Below are 12,298 nucleotides of genomic sequence, written 5' to 3'. Positions count from 1 at the left end.
TCAATTGGCAACTTATGTACATTTCTGTTGATTCGTATGATGGCTGATCTTGTACAGGTTTTTTTACTGTCTTTTGAACCATGTTGCTTATATCGTGACAATGGATAAACCTTTCAATGGATAAACCTTTCACAAAACAACAGGATGGCAATTAATTAAATGTATTTGTTAACCTTCTTACAAAATTTGAACCAATTTCCACAAGTCTGTAACATAGAAGAAGTGGCACATGTAAAAAAAAAATTTTTTTGCAAGTAAAATCAGAATGAAGCTACATTTCTGAAAACAACTTTTCAATTTTATCACAAAAATACACTTTTTAAGACAAAAAAAATTGTTTTGACTTTATCCGTATATCTATCATCGTGCAAGGTTTGAACCGATTCATATAAGTTTAATGTATTGAAGTGGCACACTTCTAAAACTCCTGAAAAACATTAAACCATTGTATCTTGACAACAGATAAAGATTATTGCAACAGATAAAGATTATTGGATAAAATAAAAATCGTTTTGACTTCATCCATTTATCTACCTTCATGTGAAGTTTGAGCTCATTTGTACAAGTTTAAAGTACAGAAGTACTGTACTTCAAAAACCTCCCAGAAAAATGTGTCTTTTTGCATGTAAAATCCAAATGAAGCAAGATTTTTTCAAACATTAAAAGTTATCTTAGACCAAGGTCTGATACACCAGTGTACCAAATTTGAACCATTAGTCTCACTACAGTCTGGAGTTATTTAAGGGTGACTGTTTCTGCACGCACAATCAAAATGAGGGTGACTGTCTTTGCATGTAAAATGTTAATGAGGCACTCTGGTGCCATTAGCTGAACATTAATTTCAGCCCACTTACAATCTTTTACAAAAGGAAGTAATCCATTTGCACAACTTACCTGGGCACCAGCTCCGGTTTGTTGTTCAAGTCTTGCTTAATGTACTGTAAAACACCTATAGTAAGACAAATGTTCGAATTGCTATACAAATGGCTACTAGCCTGGGCAAACCACTTTCTAATACATGTTTCTAGCTCAAACAGGAGCCAAGCACAAAGATCCTCCCCTAAACTGCAATTCTGCACACAGCCTATTCAAAGTGCTGTAACAATATTTCAGAGTTGTTATACTGATTTGGTCACCTATCCTGAGTAAAATTTTCGTTGCTCCTGAAATAAATTGGATGCAGGATGTTTATAATATTGAACAGTTTTACGTAAAGATGAGGGTTGACTGATAAGTACTGCCTCCACCTTCCTATCTCTTCAACAGTTGGCACCATTGGTATGCGGCAGGTACTGGCTTGTTCTATAGCCTCTTCTCTACACCTCCAGTTGGTAGGAAGCCTTAGCATTGAACGGTTGTGTTCTTACAGTGTAAAGCACAGAACCCTGTGCAGACAGTCAGTCAATGTGATTTAGCAATGTGCAGTCATTGAATTCTTGACAGAAGAAGGTGTAACCCCAAAGGAGATTCATCAGAGAATGAAAGCCATTTATGGTGATTGTGTTGATGTGAGTATTGTGCGTCGTTGGGTGAGTAAGTTTAAAGATGTTGAGGTGGGAAAATCTGACCTGCATGACAAACACCGAGTTGAATGTCCTGTGACAGCAACCACAGAGTTTCACAAGCAAAATGTTGAGAGATTGATTTCGGATGATCGTCGCAACACTCAGAGAGAAATTTCAAGTTCCCGATAATGAAAGACAGTCCACGGGGACATCATAATGCTTCTGATGAAGACGTTGAGAGAACTGTGAGACTGTGGTCACGGAAACAGTGTGTCGACTTCTTCCCTGACGGCTTCAGAAAACTTGTTCGTCGGTGGCAAATATGTATCCAATTGTCTGGTGATTAAGTGGAAAAGTGAATATTGGTAATTAAACATCACAATCTAATGATTATTTCTGCATTTGATTTATTAAAATATTCCCATCCAAACCCAATTAAAGAAGGTGGAGGCATTACTTTTCATTCAACCCTCGTACAACACTGAGACCAGTAGTTGTGACTCCATGAGCAATTAAATTAATATTCAGTAGAGAATTGACATAGAGGAAACCATACTCAATAAAACAGAGATTCTGATACCAACAATTGGAACACATCATACATAGAATGTGTCCCAGGTGGTAATGATCTATAGAATCTATTCATGTTTCCCATACAGATCACCCTGTAACAACAGTACAGACTGTGTGGAAGACACATTTTTTAAACAAAATTTTTATTCATCGTTGGGAGCAATTACATTTCCTTGTCAGGCATGACTGACTTGGGCTGGTTGCTACAGGATACTTGCCAGATGCCAGCACCAATCTACATCTTGTTCACGTATCTGGGCAAACTCCACTAGCACAATCGGCGATATGACAAGGTGATGGATGCATTGCCTAAGCAATGCTTACGAGGGTAACACTCCCGGAACAAGCGTTGGTAGAAGCAGCCCAGCAATCAAAGGGTAGGAAATGGTCATGTGAGGTCTGGGAGCAGACTGGGGAGTGTATTGGAGGCTATAGCTCTACCTTCCTTACCAGCCAGCTCTTCACCTGAATATACACACATTTCCTACCCTCTTGGACATCATGTACATTCACTTTCTCAGTGGCCTCCCTAGGCACTGATGTATCCCTTAATTGTTAGGAATAAGGCTGGAGAAATGAGTAGTTTTGCAATGGCTACATTTGTTTTTATCCAATCATTCTTACAAACGAATTCCCAGAGATCCTGACCACGTTTTCATTGACCAACTTGCACAACTGTTGTCAGAAGTGGGATAGTTTGCACAGTTTGAACCGGTACTCAGACTATTCTCTTGTTCCAGATTGTTGCAGCATAAAAATCCTCAGCTGAGAGGTAGTGTCTGCACATCATTTTAGCCTGCGGTTAAACTTGGTTGCTGACTTTCCCATGACATATTTTCCCTTCTGTTCCTGGCATTAGATGTGCTTATGTGCCTCAGACTGTGTGAATACACACATGAGTTGCAGTGCCACCTGTGCTGAGATGCGTTCAGTCACACTTGGCCCTTCCCTATGTCCCTGGCAGATTCTTAGAGCCAACCAATCATTGATACTATGCTGCCCAAGCTGCATGCCACACCGCCTCACCACCTGATGGATTGCAGCCTATGCCAATTGTCATTGATGCCAGAACTGGAAGGGACTTCATGCCATCGTCGGGTGTTGACATCACATTGCCTACCAGCTGTTCAATATGGGTCCTGAGTGTCACAACTGCTGTCAATTCGCTGTCGTTGCTACAGATGCCACTGGCACACCACACCATCACTGCAGCCACCACCACCATCTCCACATATCCACCATTGCCTCCACACGTTGAAATTACTGTAAGTTTCATTAGCAATGTGCACTTGTCCTCTGCTGTCATCTTGCCACGAGCACCCTTTGAGTGTCATTGTGGACAGGAATACATTTTGTTTTCTGTATTGACATCACCTTCCTCTGTAAAGGTATTTCAAGTGATCATTAAGTAACTGTCTTTCCCTGATTTGTAAACATGCCTGACTTACGTTCCTGACAAGAAGAAATACTGGAACTTGCTGCAGCAAATAGTCATGGATCCTGTTGCTTCTTTAAATCAAGAAATTAACAGACTCACTCTTAGAAAAATTCAATGACCTCTCTTCCTACTACTGTAAGCACTTTTCCTGCTGTGACTATTATTTTCGGGGAAGATAAATGAAAAGGTAACTAACTTTTTGCAAAGTGTTCATGATGTGGGAAGTACTTGTTCCTGCCTGGACAGGTTCTTATTAAATGTAGCCAGGTTGAAGTTGTCAGGGGATGCCTGTACATATTTCGAATCTGTAGATACCTTGAGAGATGCAGAAAGATCAAAGTTTCAGCATGAGAGTTAACAGAGTAATACTCACATAAGAGAGGAGCTACTTAGTACAGGGACTGTCTGTCCACATTGTGGCAAAAACCAGGTGGGGACTGTGAGGCTTTTGCCCACTGGATATGGTTAGTTTCGTGTCATGCATATCTACTGGGACCAGATACAAAATGAAATTTTGTACTAATTGAGGAAGCTGAAGCTCATGCAATTACCATGTCCATTAGGAGTACAAACTCACAAATAGATAGTGAGGTTAAAGTGACATCACCAACATCTTTATACAAAGTGTTCAGACTAATCTGGCTGTGCAGAGAGACAGGAAGATTAGTTTCTGCCCCATCATGCAGCACTGAGCTCCACCATGTTTCCACAAGTGATACATGCTGCAAGTGTTGTATAAAATTGTGCATGGGAGAAGGGAACAATTTTTTTTTTTTTTTTGGGGGGGGGGGGGGGGGGAGGCGGGGGAAGCATGCACTCCACAGCTTGGTACATCGAACAGAATCTAATGAGTAAGGTGATGTGTGGTGTTGGGATATTGTAGCGCATGTATAACAGTGCTGAAACCCATTAGGGTCCTCATTTATCTACCATCACAACAGAAAAATCTGAGAATCAAATATATTGCTCTTCATAACATCCTCCTCATAGGCCATCTCTCTCTCTCTCTCTCACACACACACACACACACACACACACACACACACACACACACACATATATATATGTCTAAGAATTATAGGTACTGAGAACTTAAAAATTTTGAAGTTCATGGTACCAGCATCTGTTCTGCTTCTGCATCTGTCTGATTTTCGTTTCATGAGCTTTAGGCCATGGTCGAAGGCATATTTCTGTCAACCTACAGTATTACTAGAGTTTGAAATAATGACAAGGTGAGCTGCCTATCCACACACTTTTTTTCTGTCTGGAATGACGGTATTCATTCGACATCCAACAAATATGAGGCATGTTTCTTAAGTAAGTACCATTTCGAAATAAAAATATAACAAGAAGACTTTTCTTGGCAATTTTTACATGAAAACCTGTACATTAATATACTTTGGCAATTTTTACATGAAAGCCTGTACGTTAATATACTTTTCATATTATACAACCAGCTTTTAAATACCATCCTCATAGAAATCTGCCACCTGATTAGGCAACAACTGCAAAAACATACTTCCTGACACTTGAGGAAACTCATCACATGACACTGAAACTGTAAAGCATCTGATCTCTCTCACTTTTTCACTAACTTTATGCACTACATTATTGTTAGTAACTGAAGGTTGCCACTTTGCTCCTCATCATGCACATTTGTATGGTCATCTTTACAAGCTGTCATCCATTCCCGCACCATCCCATAGCTCATAACATCTTCTCCATACAATTCACTGATCTGATGATGAATTTCAGTGACTTTTATGCCTTCAGCAATAAGAAAATGAATCACAGGGTGCATTTCACAGTCAGCAGAATTCTCATTCGAAGGAGTCATTTCAAATACTTGCACACAAAAAACATTCTGAATATTGATGGGAATTTTGTACAAAAGTAATTTAAATACACCCTTTCATGTAAAAATAACATTGCTAAGAAAAGTCTACTTGTTTTATTTGTATTTCAAAATGGCACTTAATTAAACAACAGGCCTCACACTATGCTCACTTGAGCTCCTGCCACTTTTGTGCTTGACCAACATGGGACAGTTGTAACAACATAATGCCATTGCTGAGCAGTTCTGTTTGTGTGAAAATAAGTCAAGTTCATGATCCATCACAGGCATTACCCATGACTCTTCTTAGTGCAGCAATTTCAGCATTGATAACATAAAACATTTTGACATTTGTGGGCCACACAATTCAGTTTTGACCTCACTAGTTGCTTGGTGTGATGCCCAAAATACAGGCCCCATTTTCTCTTGATGCCAACGCACAAAGAGTTAGCTGGAGATTACTCTGCACTTGCCAAGGATGTAACTGTGTGAGGTGCAGGTAGATCGCTCCATTCCCTGCTACCCTCTCTGAAAGTAACAAAAAAGTGTGTAGATAGTAAAATTAACTTCATCTCATCCTGAATCACATGAATAACCACCAGAACTCATTTGCTAAAGGCTTTAAATCAAATCAATTATAAAGTATGTCACAAGCAGCAGCTGGCTGATAACAAATTTTGTAATTGCTTGTTCATTTCAAAGACCCAAAATGATACAAAAAATTCAAATTTATAAGATGTGCATACTGCTACTTTTAATACAAATGCATAGTATAAGATAAATGTGAGAATTAAATTGATCAGAATTGCAAGACAACTACAATAGCACATTTAAATATGAAGTTCTTTGTTATCTGTGCTCTACATAAATGTTATCCGCCCTCTTCACAAGTCTTATTTGGTCTCTACGTAAGTGAAGTTCAAATAAAAAATTCAGAAGACTTTAGCTGTAAATACAAATTTTAAAAATGTTTATGAAGGTTCCAACTTCTTTTGTTATTAATAACACTAGTATAATCCTGTGGTATCTACCCTGAGCACATATGAAATCCTTTTCAGTAAGGTATATTCTAAGTGAATTAAACAATGCACAATGGCAGTGAACAGACTGCATGTTGTAGGTGAGCAACAACCATGAGATTATTGAGCAACTGTCTCATTGACTAGGTTAAGGCAGGAGGACGCAGATATATACTGATTACAGTTGTCTCCATTTTTATGAGAAATGGACCTAATCATTTAGTATGGATGTGTTCTGGTCAAAGCTCTCACCATGACTGAAATTTCATAGCACGATTATCACGGTATTTTCTCTTATAAATCTTCTTGATGACATGAGCTTTACTAAAAATGTATACAACAATTTTTTTAAGGAAATAAAAAAAATTGTTTTGGGCACAGGAAGAGAGAGTAGGGAGATGAAAGAGTGTGAGATATCTGTAAATACACATAGTGAAACAAATGAGCAATGGAATACAACTAACATTGTGCATGATACGTAGAAGTGTGTCCACCCAGATACTCAAGTCTTTCTGGACTATTTTATGACACTGACGTATTTCCAACTACACAAGCCATATAGTTATGTAGCCTTTTAAAAAACTATACTAAGTAGTAATACTATACTAATACTACAGACTATGTAGAAAGAGAACTCCAGCTAGGAGCAAGAGTGTCACAAGTAGCAGTGCGAAGGAGGGAAGATCTGCCTTGTTCATGCAGCGTTACCAACAAGGGACAGGAATCTACATTCCATGTTTCATGCAAATTGTCTACAAAGGCAAAGACTGAAACACAATGCAGACAGACACACCAATGGTTATGTAAGTGCAAATGAAATTGCATTTCAAATTGACAGCTGCATATAATTATATACAAGGTGCATCAAAAATATTTTCACGAACTTTATACGTGAATTTCCCTTGCACATGCAAGTTTTTGATTTAATTATTAATGAAAGTTTATATTCATTTAATTTCAAAGTAAAATGCAACATAGGTTTGTAACCAATAACAAAAATTTAGACAATTTACTGGCATTACTGACAGAATGTGACCCTGTTTTCTCATCATGATTGATTAATGGTGTGCTTTCAGATATACAGCCGATTTGTCTTTTCCATTTTTTGCGCAGTATTTGCACAACTGACCCTGTTGTCTTCTTCAGGTGCAGTGAGTTGTGCTGTTATGTTTACTCACTGCTGGACTCCAACCAGACAGTGAACTACTATTGGTCCAACACTGCTATTTATAGCTGACTAGCTTAAGACCCACTGATTCGCTCTTGTAGACTGTATGGCCTGCAGAGATTTTTGTTTGTTTTCATGTAATCAAATTTTCATGTTGTTCACAAACTGCCATATCTCCTAAGCTTTTCATGCTAATTAAGCCCATATAAGCATGGTCTTTTCCGAAAGTACTTCTGACCAAAAAGTGATTCTGGTAGCTGAAGTCCAGAGTTTTTGATAATCATGCATTTAGCATTCTTGTGGAGATTTTTCCATAGCAACTTCCATCCCCTAACAAATATATATTTATATCCAGCAGAGGAATGAAATACCAATTTTCATAAATTTAGTTTTAAATTTTTTTTAATGTAATGAAATATTTTCTTAAAAATTTTCATCCCATGTTTCAGCCCCTTAGGGGTTCAATTTCCAACAACACTAAAACAAGTATTTTCTTATTTGTAACCAAGAAGTCAAATGCCAATGTTCACAGATGTAGCTTTAACAATACATTAATAGTTTTTTAATAATGATATATTTTCAAAAAAGGCTTTTGTCCATTGTTTCACTCCCTTAGCATTAAATTTCCAAAAATGTTCAAACACATATTCCTTTATTTCTGACCAGAAACCAAATACCAATTTTCATAGGTCTAGCTTCAACACTGCCTTAATAGTGACATTTTTTTAAAAAAACCTTCATCCCCTATTACCCCCTTACTGTTGGAATTTCAAAAAATATCTTCTTAAATGAAGCCTACTGTATCAAATCCACACCTTCTCCAAATTTCAAGTTTCTATCTTTAGTGGTTTGGGCTGGATGATGATGAGTCAGTCAGTCAGTTAGGACATAGTCTTTTATACGAGGGTTGGAACTTTAATAGTGGCAACTATTTATTTACAGCTAGTACAAAATAGATATGTGTTTCAAAGTTTTACTGACCTTCAAAGTAGCCACTAGCATTGTGTATAACCCGTTGCCAGCAATGTGGAAGATACTGTTAGCAGTGCCTGTTGTGTTGACAGTTTGAGTGGTGCGGTCTATTGCCCGACGAATTAGTAGCAGTTCTGAAGCAAATACCATGAAATGCTTCCTTCAGTTTAGAAATAGAGTTGAAGTTACGAGGGCTTAAGTCAGGGGAGTGCAGTAGGTGGTATAGCACTTAGCAACCCCATCAGTCAAACAGATCAATAGCAGCTTGCACTTTATGTGCTTGAGCACTGTCCAGACAAATTATGGTCAGGTCCTGCAGAAAGTGTCATCACTTCTATATCTAAGCTGGTCACAGATTGTGTTCCAAAAATGAACAACACAGAGACAGAAGTGATGACGCTTTCTGCAGGACCTGACCACCATTTTGCTGGACAACACTCAAGCATGTACAGTGCAAGTTGTTACTGATTTGTTTGACTAATAGGGTTGCTAAGTGCTATACTACCTACTACACTCCTCTGACTTAAGCCCTCGTAAGTTCAACTTGATTTCTAAACTGAAGGAAACACTTCATGGCATTCGCTTCAGAACTACTACAGATTCGTTGGGCAATAGACCGCGCCACTCAAACTGTCGACGCAAATGGCACTGCTAAGAGTATCCTACGACTTCCACATCGCTGGCAATGAGATATACACAATGTTGGTGACAACTATATGGAAGGTCAGTAAAACTTTGAAACACATATCTATTTTGTACGAGCTGTAAATAAATAGTTGCCACTACTAAAGTTCCAACCCTCGTATATAGAGATTGCGATTTTGATTCCCGATGCCCAGATGGCTGGTGAGACTATAATAAGTTAGAGTTGGACACCAAGCTGTGGTGAAACAAGTGCTGTATTGTTTGAGAGATACAGAGGCGAGCGAGTGTGTCGGGGCTTACCCAAGTTCACTGTTAGTAGCGTCATGTCACCATAATGCGTCTGTGTGTAGCACAGAAGATACAAGTATTGCACCATAATTATGAATGAAATTAGAAGTTAAGTATCAGATTGATTAGATCAATATTTTACCTAAACACATCATTGTTTTTTTTACTAATTAGTGGCACTAAATAATAAAGCTAGGAAGCCAGATATTGGTCATAATGTGCAGATGTATGTCAAAATTAACTGGTACAAGTCTCAAAGTGATTAAAGCAAAATGTTGGTCAGAATTCACGGTTTTAAGAAAAATTGAGGGCACTAAATATTAGACTTAGAAATGTGAAAATTTGCACGACACTTCAGTTCAACATGAAAATAATAACTACGTGATCCCATTAAGCTTACTCTAAAAGTTTTCGAGTAATTTACGAAAACTAAATTTGGAACAAAAACTTCCTTATTTGTAGTTCAAATGGCTCTGAGCACTATGGACTTAACATCTGTGGTCATCAGTCCCCTAGAACTTAGAACTACTTAAACCTAACTAACCTAAGGACATCACAAACATCCATGTCCGAGGCAGGATTCGAACCTGCGACCGTAGCGGTCACGCAGTTCCAGACTGAAGTGCCTAGAACCGCACGGCCACACCGGCCGGCCTTATTTGTAGTAGATTAAGTATTTCCTATATTAATGCTAGAAAGTTTTGGTTACAGCACATGTTGAAGCCTATTAAGTAATACAGCTATAGCACGTTTTAGGACCTTGACATTAATAACAATCAATACAAGGTCTCTTAAATTTGTTGTTCAGAGGTCATGTGCTACTGTCAGTTCCATTCTAAAAATTCTAGAAGGCAAAGTTTTAATGCAAGCGAGCTAAAACTTTTTCTGTGATTTTAACAAACTTAACTATATTCATACAAAAATTATGAACATTCTAAATTGATTCATGACATTGTTATAAAATACTGTGTGTCCGAGAAAGTGGCTGTTTAGAGACTGCTACCATGGACATAGGGTGGATAACAGCAGCTGTTCCCGTGGCCATCTGCTGTGCCACAAGGAGGAAAGGTACATGCTTTGAGTGATTCTGAACAAAACACTTCATTCGGTGTATGCCCTATTCTGAATGGTTTCTGAGATAGAACACATTTAATATCACTTTTGTACGTTTTTCTTGAATAACTCAAAAACTGCATCCTCCAGCAAAAACATGTCACAGTACAAAATTAAACTATATTAAATTTCCTACAAAAAAGGTCCTATTCAGTTTTTTATCTAGAACTAATTGTTTGTGCGAATAGAGTGCGAGAATGTTCAAAAACATGCATGTGCTGTAGCTTATGTAGTTTTTGTAGGCCAATTTGAGGTAGTTACCTGACTTATACACCACAAGTGTCCCATATGAAACAGTTTGTCTCTACTTGCTACCTCAATATACTACAACGTGTGCTCATCAAGAGAGTTTTTCAACATTCTCACGCTCTCTTTGTACAAACCATTAGTTCTAGAGGAAAAAATGAATAGAACCTTATTCATAGGAAATTTAGTACAGTTTAATTTTGTATTGTGACACATTTTCGCTGTAGGGTGTAGTTTTCGGGTTATTCAAGAAAAACATACAAAAATCATATGAAATGTGTTCCATCTTGGAAGCCATTCGGAATAGGGCATACGTCCATATGAAGTTTTCTGTTCAGAAGCACTAATACTATCACCCCTTAAAGCATGTACCTTTCCTCCTGACTCACCCTGTATATAAATACAGCCCGAGAGGCAACACTAGGCTTCACTTCGCATACAGCCACCATAAGACCTGTGTCAGTCAAATGCCAGAGTGCATGCTGCCTCAGATAATGTCAGAGACAGGCTGTTACAAAACGCTTATTTTTAGTAATAATAGAAAGTGAACTCGCGAGGACTGTACACCATCCTGGATCGCTTAGATTTTGCAAAAGTAACTGTTGGTATGCCACCCGTAATGTTAGCAAATCTGCGTGACAAGGGGTGACAATTATTTTCCACTTTCGTGGCGAACATTTATTTTGACTATCATCAGTCATGGCGAAAGACAATTTTGTAGGAACTTACCATAGAGGTCGCCTCTGAACTGCTCATAGTGCTGTTTTGGATAGAGAGATTTACTATCAGTATGAACGTAATGAATATTACAAAGTTGGGCGTGTGAAACTTTACCAAATGTATGTATCAATTGAAGTTCAAAATCTTTGTTTATAATCATAGTCCTGATCCTGCTGAGCAAATAGAGAATAGAAACATTTCTTTCAATGGGCTGGACAAGAACATGGACTTACAGACTGGGAACTATGGTCAGTATGCTCTCCATCGCTTTCTGGCTGACCACTGTAATAGTTCCCAGGCTCTCATAAAAGACAGCGAACAATATTTACAAAAATTACAATTTCCTCCTATGACTAATGATTGATTATTATGATAATCAACCCGCCACCCCACAAAGCCTCATCTAGACTGAAACCTCGATTCCTGTTTATTAGATATTTCCATATTCGTGAGTTCCACTGCACCAAAAATTTGGCACCTACAGCAAGATACTCACCTCCTCATAATTTGTATCATAATTATTTTTGAGACAGTGCTTTGTAACAGCTGATTTGCTTGTTTCACAGACAGGCACAACAAGAAGGCTGCTATACATTTAACCTTTTGACCGAAAGGCCTTCTTCCAAAAACACATACACATTCAGAAAAGCACAACACACACATATAAGACCACTGCCTCTGCCCACTGTGGCCAGACTACATGCTGTAACTGTGACTGATGGGAGAATCAATATGGCATGGGTTGCAGGAATAAGGAGGAGACAAGGTCAGGGAGTG

General features: G+C 38.3%; 1 protein-coding gene across 4 annotated transcripts in view; it reads right to left on the bottom strand.

Annotated features, from left to right (window-relative positions):
- The window catches only part of LOC124789325, a 133,344-nt gene that overhangs the window by 52,244 nt on the left and 68,802 nt on the right, over nucleotides 1-12,298 (bottom strand). The window contains exon 6 of one of the 4 annotated variants that reach the window (XR_007016113.1): nucleotides 5,645-5,878. The exons of 2 other annotated variants lie outside the window; for them this stretch is intronic. The gene's annotated coding sequence lies outside the window, so the exon portion shown is untranslated. The remainder of the gene's footprint in view (nucleotides 1-5,644; nucleotides 5,879-12,298) is intronic. One more of the 4 variants, XR_007016114.1, reaches the window with a different exon arrangement.

This window comes from Schistocerca piceifrons, chromosome 3 (assembly GCF_021461385.2).
Source record: "Schistocerca piceifrons isolate TAMUIC-IGC-003096 chromosome 3, iqSchPice1.1, whole genome shotgun sequence".
NCBI lineage: Eukaryota > Metazoa > Arthropoda > Insecta > Orthoptera > Acrididae > Schistocerca > Schistocerca piceifrons.
The sequence above is the reverse complement of the archived record's forward strand: the minus strand, read 5'-3'. Positions and strand labels throughout refer to the sequence as shown.